Source organism: Mustela erminea, chromosome 15 (genome assembly GCF_009829155.1).
Source record: "Mustela erminea isolate mMusErm1 chromosome 15, mMusErm1.Pri, whole genome shotgun sequence".
Taxonomy (NCBI): Eukaryota; Metazoa; Chordata; class Mammalia; order Carnivora; family Mustelidae; genus Mustela; species Mustela erminea.
In genome coordinates, this window is record NC_045628.1 from 42,637,509 (window position 1) to 42,651,703 (window position 14,195).

The following is a 14,195-nucleotide window of genomic DNA, read 5'->3' on the forward strand; positions in this document are numbered from 1 at the left end:
AAAGTTTTCCAAATGAAAATTTCAGTTTTGGTCTAACATGTCATGTTCAGATAAGTATCTTGATTGCCTCAAAATATAATGAATATTTTATAAAAGCTGTATATAGACAGCTTCAAAAAGGTGTTTATGATTTATGGACTATTTTTTAGCCCATATAAGAAATTAACATTAAGACTCATACTTATTGGCTTACTAATTCTCATAGCTCTTATTTTTAGTCAAATTTTCACAGGTTCACAGTGCTCCTCAATATAAAACATATTTTTATATACATGTGATATAAAAAAACATTGCAAATGTGAAGTAATAAGATTTTCTATTTCTGTATATATATATTTGCCAAAAGAAACACAATTTATAATTCTTCAAAGAACTACAGAGAGCTTTTAAGACACATTTTCGTACAGCATAGTAATTACTTCCTGAATTAAACCTTTAGTGGGTAATGGATTTTTAAAATTGTCTTTTCTCAAACCATTTAGTCCAAAACTTCCTGAAATTTGCAAAATCCTAGAAATATTACTAACGCTAAGGTGTTCCTGAAGTTTCATATGTAAAGTGCCTAATAGATACATTTCTATACCTCTCTAATAGAAAATTTCCACTACATTTTAGTAATCTACACAACACCACAGGAGATGATAATAGACATGGAAGCCAAACTTCATGTTAATGAACTTTCTATGTTTATTAGACACTTTGGGTAGAGTTTTTGCATGGTGTGCAAGGGAGTGGAAGTACAACTCTAATTGGCCTTAATTGGAGATGCATAATTAATTCTTTTCATACTGTGCTAAAAATCCCAGTGTCTGTTGTTTCAATTGGCCTCTAAATATGAAGATAAAAAAATTGTGGTACGGTAATAAAGTTTATTGAAATAAACTTTGTAATATAAAATATTTCTTATAAAATAATCATGGATCTTTTTATATTAATATGTGAATTATTTTTCCTTTCATATGAGACTAACAAATTAATATTTAAGGGTATGTGTTGGAAGGATGATTGCATCAGTTCTCCTTATACAAATAGCATTTTTAAAAGGCACTTATAGGAGTATAGTATTGTGGAACTTATAAATAAATAAAGTAAAATTAAGAATTGAGATTAAACTTTTAAAAAAATATTAAAATAAACCCATATTAGGGAGAATATTGAAGTAATATAAATTACTTCAGGATTGATTGCCAATCTTAAATAAATTCATAGAATAATAACTTGGATCCTCTATATTATTTTTGCCCACAAACATTAAATCATGAAAATTTATATTACTTTCATAATGAAATGAGAGAATTTATAAATGCAAAGAAGAAAGTATGATTATGGAAAAGAAACAAAAACAAAACATGATGTTGCAGCTATGAAATCATTTTAATCTTATTTAAAATCCATTTAAATGCATTTTTAAATCAATAAGAAACTGACTATTATCAGATCACATTATGCTGTAATTGACTCATTGAGTTTAATGTGACTAGAGGTTGTTAAGAGTCATGTCTTGTATATTATTAATTTGAAAGACCAATTTTTGGATGATCTTACTGATGCCGACAGATAAGCTGATGATGCAAAGAAGAGTTGGGGGTAGTGTTTTTTTTTCCCCTTTGACACTAGTTGTAATTAACATCTTTGTCTTTACCTTAAAACAATTATATATCTGTTATATTATTAAAATTATATATATTACATATAATATACATATACATTTTTATCTTAACCAAATTCATCTGTACTTTACCATTAGTTCTCCTTGAAATTTAAATATAATCGAATTACTGAAGGCAAAAATGCAATTTCCTCTCGTGCCGAATGTTTATCAATAATTGCGTATGTCCTTTGTTTTATCAAATACATTTATTAACATATGATATCAATTTATCAGTACAATAACAGAAAAGGTTGAAAAATTGCCCAGTATGTTTTATCAATAGAGAGGAACATTTTCATTGATTCAGTCAAAAATGTTTTAATGTTTTGACTATTCTCAATTTCTCACATATGGAAGGATGGTTATTTTTTTTTTCCTTGCCCAAATTTTCTGGTTAAATGCTTTAACATTATTTAACCTACCAAAAGGAAATAACGATAATTACAAAGTTTAGAGAAAATATGTCCACCATTCTAATTTTTTATGTGAAAATAGTTCACCCATATGGCTTCTGATGAAATGAGATTAGAAACTGAATTCATTGAGATACAAAGTGTACCTATATCATTCCACATACAATATGAAATATTTCAGTATTAAAAAAAAATGAGAAGACCCTCATTTTTAATATTGGAAAGAAGTGGGGTAAAAACCTAACAGAGTGAAATTTTGTTCCATCTAAGGGAGGATGGCGGTTTTACTCACCATTGTGTATGGCGTGTATTATGGTGCTGCCTCTTACAATGTGCTCACTATATATTTGTTGAACGAATGGATGGATGAGTAATGGTTAACAGCTAAATCAAGTCAGTCAGCTTTAGATCTGTATGTTTCAGTGAATACCAGTTTACTTGAATGTATTTATGAAACAATAGCAGTTTCTTTGTTGTTGTTAAAATCAATGCAATCATTTTCTAAATATTTTAAGGAAATTCAATGCAGATTGAGTAGAAAGTGCCAAGCAAATGGTGCTGTTCCTACTTTCACAAAAGATTTCAGAACAATCTGGTTTTAAATCATGTCCACCTACAATAATAAAGAATATTTGACCTTTCTTGGCCAGGGAAAACAATTGAACTCTCGAGCTAATGGATGAAACAGATGTTTATACACAATCACAAGACTTTTTTGAGGCCATTTCCACTACTCTGCACTGCAGCTTGTAGTAGATATTGACATTTGACCAGTACAAACAAATATAAAGATCGATTTGCCCTGAGTACATTAGAAAAAAAGTTAAATCTACAGTAGATATTATAGCTAAATTAGGATATTTATATGTAATTGGGTCTGATTCCCTTATATACATATTGTTTAATCCTATTTTACTAGCCCTCATGCCCATGATCTTTTTTGATCTATTATCATTCTCAGATCATTCTGTAAGTGCTTTTTACACTAACAATTTAAAAATGAACTTTCCTCAATATATTTTTTAACTGATGTGAATTATTTAGTATTTATCTACTACCACATAGACATGCAAATAAAAACATAGAACCCAACAGTTGTGGAATCACTAAGTAGTCATTTAGGTCTGAGAAATATTGAAAATACTGGAAGTTTTATCCTCAGAGAATAAAAGATCAGCTTCTTATCTTTTATTAATTTTTAAAAGATTTTATTTATTTATTTGTCAGAAAGAGAGAGAGAGAAAGCACACAAGCAGGCAAAGAGGTGGGCAGAGGCAGAGAGAGAGGCAGGCTCCCCACCAAGCAAGGAGCTCGATGCGGGATTCGATCCCAGAACCCTGGGATGGTGACCCAAGCCAAAGGCAGTGGCTTAACCCACTGAGCCACCCAGGCGTCCCAAAGCTCATCTTTTTAAAGTTTAGGCATTGAGAGTCAAAACCCTCTGTTATGTTGATGGTTTAATTCAATTTCCTCCATATATATATATATATATATATATATATATATATATACACACACACACACACACACACATATGTATATATATGTGTGTGTGTGTGTGTGTGTATATATATTCAGACTATATATAGATAAATATTTATATAAACTATATATATTATATAGTTTTCTTGGATGATTAGACTTTATGTCTTTCTAACCTAAGTAAATATACCCAAATATTCAAGAGTCCAATAATGAGATCAAATAATGCATGCATATGTCGCTTCACAGTTCTTTTCCTGGGCACAGTATCTGAGGCTGTGCTACTCTTCTATGATACTTATTTTCATTATTTCTTTAGCTACCATTCCAGACTGAATTAAGCCACAGTTTGAGCTTTCAGTTTATGCGATGATGATGACACTATTCTGCATATAATGGCCCCTTGTCTCTTTTTTTAGTTGTCTATTACTGATAGAGTATGAATAACAAGATCATAAACACTCCTAATTAAGCCATAAGACATGACAGGTTGTGAATTGTGTTGTAATATTTCACACCTAGTGTGTTGCTAAGCATGAGACTGAAGGCTCTGAGCCATCAATGCACCTGAGCGTGAATTAACACTGTGCAATTCGTACCCTGGAGTATCTGACTTAGATTATGAAATAGTGAATTTGTTTGGTAATTAAAGAAATAACTTTGTTTTGTGTTTTGTCCTAATTTAATTTTATGCATGCAGGTTAGACAATATCAATTTATTTTGGAAAAAGATTTTTCAAATAATTTAAGATAAACTATGGACTATAATACTCTGAAACCAAAGAGAAACACTACTGAAATTTCTTGAATACACTATGGTAAGCTTCTCACTTGTTATATCAATATATTTGTTTTGACAATGACTGACACAATTTTGTGAAAATGGTTTTAAAACCTCTGAGGGTTAGTAACTCTTACCTGATGCCCATTATAATGAAATGCAGTTTGAATGGTTCTGTCTCACCCAACTATTACCTTAATGCTATATGTATGGCAGGTTTAAAAAAAAAAAAAAAAAAAGGAAGGTCATGGATGAAAGGAAACACCACAGAAACAGGTGACTTCTCACATATAACAGAGCTGGCATTTGAAAAATAATACAATAGTATATTTTGTGCTACTCAGTACCCCTTATTATGTATGCATGTACTTTGAAATAAAATCACTGAAGATAAAATTACAGCTATAACATAGAGTTAAGCACCTTATTTTCTAAGTTACTAGGTTTTATATAAATATATAATCTATAAATGTTGATAAAGTGAACACTTTATCAAAGTGTTTATTTGAACACTATTTAATATCATCTTGCTTTTCCTAATAGTCCCATGGTCACAATAGAATCATAAAAAGTGTACCAAAAATTGTCCTAGATTCCAAAGAATATGATATTAAAAATATCTCATTATTTTTAACAACATAGGTTTTGGTGTGAGATAAAACTCAGTCTGTTTTCATGAATCAGAATCTTTACTTTAGCATAAATGACTTCCTTTAGCATTTCTTTTAAGGCAGATCTAGGGGTGATGAACTCCCTCAGCTTTTGTTTGTTGAAGTTTTTATCTGTCCGGTATTTCTGCAGGACAGCTTTAGTGGTTAAACTGTTCTTGTTTGATAGTTTTTTCTTTCAGTGCTTTGAACCTATCAGCCCACTTTTTCCTGGCCTGCAAGGCTGTTGCTGAGAAATCGGCTGACAGCCTTCATGGGCTTACTTGTATGAGTTTCTTTTCTCTTTTTGCTTTGCTTGTCTTTGATTTTTGAGGTCTATTATGTGTTTGGTTAGTCATTTTGGGACTGAATTTGCATGGAAACCTGTAAGCTTCATGTACCTGTACGTCAATATCTATCTCCAGCTTTAGATAGTTTTCAGCCATTATTTCTTTAAATAGGCTTTCTGTCTCTTTCTTTTTCCTCCTTTTGGCATTCTCATATTGCAAAAATTGTATGGTTGTTGATATCCTATAATCCACATAGGTTTTACCTATGGGGATCACCTAGAGATAATTATTGTATTCATTTGGTGGTGCCCTGTCTCCCTGATTATTTGTGTTTTCTACAGTCTTGTGTAGATGGCACCACATTTGATGGAGCAGTTACCTCTTCTGGACTTTACATACTGGTTTTGGTGGGGAGAGAATCTTCACCCGTGGGAGGTGGGGAGTGCCAGCAGCGTGGATGTGGGAATTCCGGCGGCAGTGAAGGTCCAGGGTGTAGGTGTCATGCAGCTCCATTACCAAAGTCAGCAGTAGCGAGGAATGAGGAGATTCTCAGTGGTCAAGACTGCTGGTATCAGCGATGATGGCTGAGAAGACAGAGTCTTCTCTGTCAAAGACTGGAGGGGGCCTGTTGATCTCTTTTATCCCACAGGGATATTGTGTCTGACGGAGCCCCCGTGGCAGCAGGTCTGGCTTGCGGGCTCATGAGCAGTGGTAGGAGCACTGTGTCTGATGCATGGTGTCTGTTAGGCAGCCGCAGTCCTGGCAGCTGGAGCACAGGGGCTCACAGAAGGAAAGCAGCTCCAGGGTCCAGGACACTGGCTTGCTCCCCATGTAGTGGCTCAGGTGTCCGAGCAGCTGTATAGCAGAGTGATAGAGCCATGGTTCTGAGGTGTGGGGTGTGCGCATGGTTTGGAGAAAGACTGGCTGCAGTGATCCCGAATAGAGCAATAGCACTCCTTCTGAGGGGCCACAGCAGCTCTCCCTCTTCTACAGCAGCAAAGGTTGCTGGTTACCTCCGTGGCAAAAACTGCCGGAGTCCTCTGTGGAGCAGGCTGCAGGGATCCACCATAAACACTGTGGGTCCTCCACTCTGACAGCTGTGGGGTGGGTGGCTTATTTTTGTCCATAGATTGAGACAGAATATATTGCCTATATATCAGGAAACCTTACACACACAAGCGACAGTACATGTATTAGAGCCATGACTCGAGGAATAGAAATAGAAAGTATAATTTTATTTGAGTAGTAGAATCAACAGAATTAGTCATTTATAAATGTATCAAATAGTAAAATTAAACTAAATTTTGAGAAAACTCTTTTCCTTAGGTTATTGTGGGTCTATTACCAAAAATAATTGTCAGAAGGTAGACCTAGCTTGTAGGTGTGTGAATAATTTTATTATTTTGATTTTGACCTAACAGAACTCAGGTGAACCTATCAAGCAGTCAGGTAGAAAATTAAGTATTTGTAATTGTTACTATTATTGTTATTGTATAGTATTATATATTGTATATATTGTATAGTATTCTGTGTATATATTACATACATTATATATAATATATTATATATAATATATACATTATATACAATAACATTGTGTGTATATATATACAATATAAATTGTATATATTGTATAGTATTGTAATTGTTACTATTATTACTAGAACAGAATGCTGAGTATGAAGAGCCTGTATTTTATGTCTGAGGTCACATGACCAGTGAGTCATGTATTAAACCATATCCTAACTCTAAAACTCAAAGTTTTCCCCATAAAGTCTTCGAATATTCCCTATCTGAAAGATCAGCTAGAGGGATAACTTTTATTTTGTTGTCTAAGACACAAAACTAAAGATCATCCCTGATCTTAGCTTGAGAATATCCAAAATATAAGTATTTAACTATTTTATTAATTCTAATATTATTTCTATCCTTTACACTTCTAGTTATAATAAAACACATTAGTCTTTCTCAACTGCACAATTGCAAAAACAGTGTAGTCACTTACCAGCCACCTGGCTGGATCCCCTATTACCCAAAAGTGAGGGCCACGGACTAATTTAAATTGTTAATTTAGAATAAAGTTAAATTTCCAGTCCAGAAATTTTTTGTTATGTGTCTACACTAGATAATTACTTAAATTGAAGATGTAAAATTTGAAATTTTATAGTAATCTGATAGAATGATCCTATGTCCATTGACTCTAATAATAAAAATTAAGGGCTTATAGTTTATTATCACTTCAATTTCACTTTTCTAGTAACTTCACTTCTATTGTATTTTATACAAGTATTAGTCCGTGACAAATTGGGAGAAAAACACTGATTCTTCATTACAATAGTTTCAGAAGCACCAACCTTATACTCAATGATTCTTGTGCTCTTATCTGAGACTCAGTTATTTCTAAAAGGAAGCCTGATAATCCATTATGTCCACGCTTATGTCTGTCTCTTTTTTTTGTATTATATTATATTACATTATATATTATGACATTTTTTATATTATGACATTTTGATATTATAAAATTTTATATTATGACATCTTTAGGAATTAGAGTGACATAACTCATAACTTTAACACCAGCCCACTTAGAATTTCCACTATAAACCTCTACATTTATGTTATTTATGCTAGCTCTGTTATTTGAATGTCCTTTCTCCAAAATGCCTACCCCAACACTAATGCAATTGGTTTACTTTCTCCAACTCAATATGTGGGCAGTGACACTTGTTCTTATAGCCCTATCATGACTCTGCTCATTAATTGTATTAATTAATTAATCTGTATTAATTGTGATTTGTATTTCCTCCCAAATACCTTTGTTTAATTTTAAAATTGACTTAATCCATTTTGTTGTTATATTTGCCCTTTTTTCCCCAAATAAAACATTTATTTTCCAAATAAGACATAAGGGAAGAGATTGTATCTTACTGATGTTAATGTGTCTACTACCTAATGTAATTATTTAGAATACAAGGTTTGAAGGTAAAAACAACACATCAGGAGGAGGATGAGATGAGAATAGAAAATTATTGGAAGTTAATAGTTAATATTTTTGCACAATAAACCACTTCAAATTTAATGAGTTACATTTAAATCATTATTTTTAAAGATTCTGTGGATCAGAAGTATGGGCAGGTTTTGACATGAAAACAATTTATTTAAAATAAATGCAGAAGATTTTGCTTCTCAATCACTATCTGAGGTTGGTCATTGGTATTCCATTGGTGGTTGGGTTAATTTGAATGGTGTAACATGGGTTTGCTGACCTGTTTCATGCATAAGCAGAGATGACTAAAAGGTTGAAAATATTATACCTGGAAATATTAAACCCAGTGGTAGTTTCAGGATAGTTGGACTTCTTACATGTCAACTAAATTTGCTCAGAGTGATGTTCCAACAGAACAAAGTTAAAGCTGATAGCCTCTTTTGACCTAGCCTTGGAAGATATATAGCTTTCTTCCCACATACTCTGTTGGTCAAAACAGTTATAAGCTTGTCTAGATTGAAAGAGGAGGAAATTAAATTCTACCTCCCGATGGTGAAATAAATGACAGGTTCATACTGAAAAAAGAACACTGGGATGGGAGATGTTGGTATCTCTTGAAAATACAATCTGTTAACCTGGAAATATGTGAGATTGCCAAAGTAAACTAGGAAAAATAGAAGGCTGATGTCTTAATTTTGAAAATGCGTTCACTTATCAAATAGTAAGAAAAGGGGAACCCATGAGTCAGACATAAGAAAAGTGAGTAAGTTAGGAAGAAAATTAGGAAATTCAATGAAATGGAAAATGAGAGAGGCCACTAAGAGTAAACAATTATGCAGAGGTATCTAGGAGGAGAAAACTATCATGATTATTTAATTAAGGGGACCAGACATCTGATAATAACCTCATGGTAGGTATGGTAATAGAGTCTTGAAAGAGAGAAAATCTCAATTTTATTGACAACAGTAAGAATCCCTCCCCAAATGCCAGATTCTATTCTCAATTACTCCTCTTACCAGCTATATGATATTGGGCAAAATACTTTCATGTCTGTGCAATGTGCTCTCATCCCTCATTGGCCTGTTATGAACATTAACATATGACATACATGCTTCAAACAGTGCCTGGAAAATCTTGTGCTTGTTAAATTAATCTATTTTAGAAGATTTTTAGTTCAGGCAGTTGTATTCACTTCTTGGACCCAACCGTCAGAGTAGGAGTTTGGATGTAACAACATAAGATTTTTAATCCCCAGGAGTCCAAGGAGTTCCTATGCTCTTACTTCAATAGTATCTCAAGAAAACCTCTGTCCCCATCTCTGAAAACGAATCATGTATATATCACAATGGTATAATACAGCCTATTGGGAAAATGGTTGACTTTTCTATGATATGAAGGTAAAGGGAGTAAGTAAGCTTTTTTTTTTTTTTTTAGTGCTCATTCATAGCTCAAAGAGCACGTCACCTCCATCAATCCATCAAGTAGTTTTCAGACATCTGCTTTTTTGGGGGGGCGTCAATTATACCTTGTTACCTAACACGAGAGCGAATTTATCCTATACCTAAACATACCCTCTTCTCTATCCCATACACAGCTATGTTCTTCACTGTTTCAACAAGTTATTGTTTATTTGCTACAACAAATGCGTTAGTCGAAAATTTGGCACAATCACCCAGGTTGTACTTTTCATTAATACTAATCTTTCATGAACCCTTCCACCTAAGAAGGCTGAGTCACAATGACCAGATCAAATTTAGGAAAACACATTTGCATAAAAGAAGGCCAGGATTTCTCTGGGTGTATCTCATACATTATGATTTAATTTAACTGCCACTCAACAGTGCAACGGCAAAAATAAAAGCGATATTGGTTTATTTCTCTTGCGTTTGATTATTAAGCAGGATAGAGAAAATAGTGGACGTGACAAAAACACTGGAGGTTTTGACTAAAGCAAAAGCCATACAGTATGGTTATGTATAGTAAGGTGAGGGTTGCTCAAGTGTAGAGGTTCAGACTGGCAACATCAGCATCACCTGGAAATTTGTTAAAAATGCAAATTCTCAGTCTCCACCCTGGGGCTCCAGCAATTTGTGTTTTACTAAAAAGCCCTTCAGGTGATACTGATTAAATGTAGGAAGTTTTGACTTGACTAAGGAGCTACCTACAGACATTTTCACAACATATTACAAATTTCAAGTGCATGAAATTTACACTTCTTTGAATCAGGTATGTATAGAAAGACATATCTTTGCATCTCTTTAGGTACAGATGATAGGACCAAGTTTTAATTGATTGCAGGACAGTTACTATTCTCCATTAAAGAAAGATAAACCTTGTGTTATTCCATTCGGAACTGAGTTACTTTTGTCATAACTCCTTGTTCAATCAAGCCCCTCAAATTTCTCTCCCTTCATCTTTATATTTGATTCCTCCTTAGAGTTTGTGGGCTTACATATGTTCTTTAATTCCAGGATGAAAGGAGAGAGAAGCCTCATAGCTCTTCTCTGTCTATACTGACCCCTGAGTGGGGGGATCTTCAAAGCTGTGTACGTCAATCATTATCGATACCTTGGACTTGCTGTGTTCTCAGATTGCCAGGTCCACATACTCTACCTTGACCTTACCTTTCTTCCAGAGTACTTAAGGGGCTCTTTTTAATCTAACCCACATTTTTATCCCTCAGAGGAGATGGAAGATTTAGAGAGGCTTCTTTACTGCACTTTGGTGTGCGGGACTCTGCAGGTTGTCCAAAGGGGTGAGATCTGTCTGAGCAATTCTGTTATTCTTCCTCTCTGACAATATGCAGAATGAAGCACTATTCTTGGTAGTACACAACCGTAGCCCTTAAAAACTGACTGTTTTTTTTTTTATTGCTTCCTTTTGGTTAGGAGGGATTTAGCTCAAGGGCTAAAACATTGCAGCCCTTCTCAAGAATATACCTCACATAGATTCCTTGGGTCTTCCTCCTGCCAGCTCCTGGACTAGGGAAGGGATAAACTCCAAAATCAATTTGGGTAATTCCCCTGTCCTTTGTCTACAGCATAACCTCTGTGTACCTGATCCTTAACAAATGTGTGTGCCAACCTTGCACAAGAGCCATGCTAATCTCTGTACCCTTCCAACTTTAGTATATGTGCTACCGAATGGAGCACTACACCTGATCCTTCAACTTACAATATTTAACAGGTGTACCTAAGCTTTTGGAACTGCCTAGCCTTATCTTTGAAGATTTTTAGACTTAACAATTGCAGCTTTTTTATTTTTATTTTTATTTTTTTAAAGGATTTTATTTATTTATTTGACAGACAGAGATCACAAGTAGGCAGAGAGGCAGGCAGAGAGAGAGAGAGAGGAGAAAGCAGGCTCCCTGGTGAGCAGAGAGCCCAATGTGGGTTTCGATCCCAGGACCCTGGGATCATGACCTGAGCCAAAGGCAAAGGCTTTAACCCGCTGAGCCACCCAGGTACCCCAATTGCAGCTTTTTTAAAAAAAGATTTTATTCATTCATTTTGTGTGTGTGTGTGGGTGTGTGTGTGTGTGAGAGAGAGCACTGAAGCAGGGATTCAGGGAGGGGCAGAGGAAGAGGAAGAAGCTGTCTCCAGCTGAGCAGGGAGCTGGAGGTGCTACATGGGGCTGGATCCCAGAACCCTGAGATTATGACCTGAGCCAAAGGCAGACACTTAACCGACTGAGCCACCCAGGTGCCCCTCAGCTTTTTTTGATATAGAAACATGCTATCTAATAAATACATAACTTAAATTTTTTTTTTTTTTAAAGATTTTATTTATTTATTTGACAAAGAGAAATACATAACTTAAATGGTTGGATTATACAATATCACCTTTAAAACTATTTTCTTCACATTGGATTTAAAAAATTATGTATAAAGAAAATCCACTGACTTTTTTATTCTAGGGGTGTTCATCCAACCTTTGAGACAATGAATGCCATGGACTTAACTAGCATCAAGGACTGTTGTGAAGAAAATGCCTGAAAACTGTTAGAATCTTTAAATGTGGTTGCAGAAGCAACTCTGGTTGAAGAGCAGAAAATAAGCAACAATACATTTATTTATTTAATTATTTAGCACAACACATATTGATTTGAAGAGACCATCTTTAAGTACTGGTTTTGGAAACTAGAACAATGAACAAAATTAACACTGAACAAAAATTAAAACAAGTGGGGTGCCTGGGTGGCTCAGTGGGTTAAAGTCTCTGCCTTTGGTTCAGGTCATGATCCCAGGGTCCTAGAATCAAGCCCTGCATCGAGCTCTCTGCTCGGCGGGGAGCTTGCTTCCTCTTCTCCCTTGCCTGCTTCTCTGCCTACTTGTGATCTCCATCTGTCAAATAAATAAATAAAACTTTTTAAAAAATTAAAATAAATAAGAATCCTTGCTCATATGTAGCTTTCAACTTAGTCTGAATTAAAGAATGTTGCCTCTTTGTGTCACTGGGCAGTCATCACTGTTAACTTCTAAAGGTCTTTAAAACTTGTTTTTGAGCATACTTAAAGAAGGCAGATTTGTTTTAGTCATTGCTTTATTAGTTTTCTCTGTGTAGAAATACATATTTCAATTGAAAAAGCAGGCCTTGGTTAGTTTTAACTCTCTGATAAGATTGTACAGATACTCCACAATACAATCTGTGAATGTAATTTATATGTATATTTTGATTTATAATAGGGACTACATATAGTCCAGTATTTGAAAATCTATTAACTATATCTATTAACAATATTATGGGAGAATTTAGGTAATTTAGAATCCTCATGTTTTTCAATCATGAATAAAATATTGTCATAAGAAAAAATAACTACTTATCGTATTATGTTACCTTCATTGTTATGAAAGTGGTTATGTCTAAGAAAAAATGGTGGAGAAAGAATAAATTATATGATTCTTTATCTTATGTCATCTAGAAATATAAATTGTTTATTAAATTATAAATGTCTTATCTTCTTAAATTTTTGAATCATAGTGAATACCAATAAAGATTTAAAGATTTAAAGATTAAATCCTACCAGTAAAAATATTCTTATCTAAACAGACTTGAAACATATCTTTCACTTTTACAAAAAATGTTTTTCTATCTAAATACTATTATGTATTTATTTCCTATAAGCAATAAGCGATTTTCTAGTATTTCTAGTAAATATTTTCATTATTTACTTCAAAACCAGCTAATATTCCATTCAATTTAGGAAAAATTGTAATTTACCTCATTGCAAAGTTTAAAATACTTGTTTTAATGCCAAGCATTTGCCATATTTCAAAGCCTAATTTCAAAGTGGGTATTGAGAGGAGGAATAAAACAAACTGTATATTTTGCTAATGGTGCAAACTAGTCTGAATGAACAGACAGGCTGGAAATAGAAAAGTCGATGGAGTAATCAATAAACTCAAAGAAGGATGAAATAGAGGATACTCAAGTCCCATGATTAGTAAGCTGACAACAGTTCATAGCAGCACCCCCCACAAAATACAATCTATTTCTCTAATATTCGGTGAAGGAATTAATCTGGAAACTGAACATAAATTCACTCTCAATCTAATAGGTACATTATTGGAAAAACAGAATTAAATATATAATCATATTTAAAAATTGTGTCCAGGTGCAAGACGTTATTTGAATTCATTATTGTTATCTTTGTTATTTTAAAATATATGCTATTTTATGAATAAATACTTCAAGTAATTTAGCACTTTGAAATTTCTACTCCTTGTGCTCAATTAAACTTTAAAATAAAGACTCTTAAATATCCTTTCTATATGGCACCACTGTGATTTTCCCTCTTTTAACTTTATAGCTATAGATTTTTGAACTTAACAAAGAACAAAAATGATTTCAAGTGTAAAGTCAAGAAAACGGGAGATAATTTCTAATGAGTTTAATATGTTTTGCTCAAATCCTAGATATATGTTAAATCTACTCTCAAGATGACCA

The 14,195-nt window shown here is 33.7% G+C and overlaps 1 long non-coding RNA gene and 1 other non-coding gene across 2 annotated transcripts in view; both read right to left on the reverse strand.

The window, feature by feature from the left end:
• The window catches only part of LOC116574224, an 83,992-nt gene that overhangs the window by 13,815 nt on the left and 55,982 nt on the right, over positions 1–14,195 (reverse strand). The window lies entirely within an intron of this gene.
• On the reverse strand, positions 11,299–11,402 carry LOC116574642. Its single transcript, XR_004279415.1, has one exon. It is a non-coding gene; the product is annotated as a U6 spliceosomal RNA (small nuclear RNA).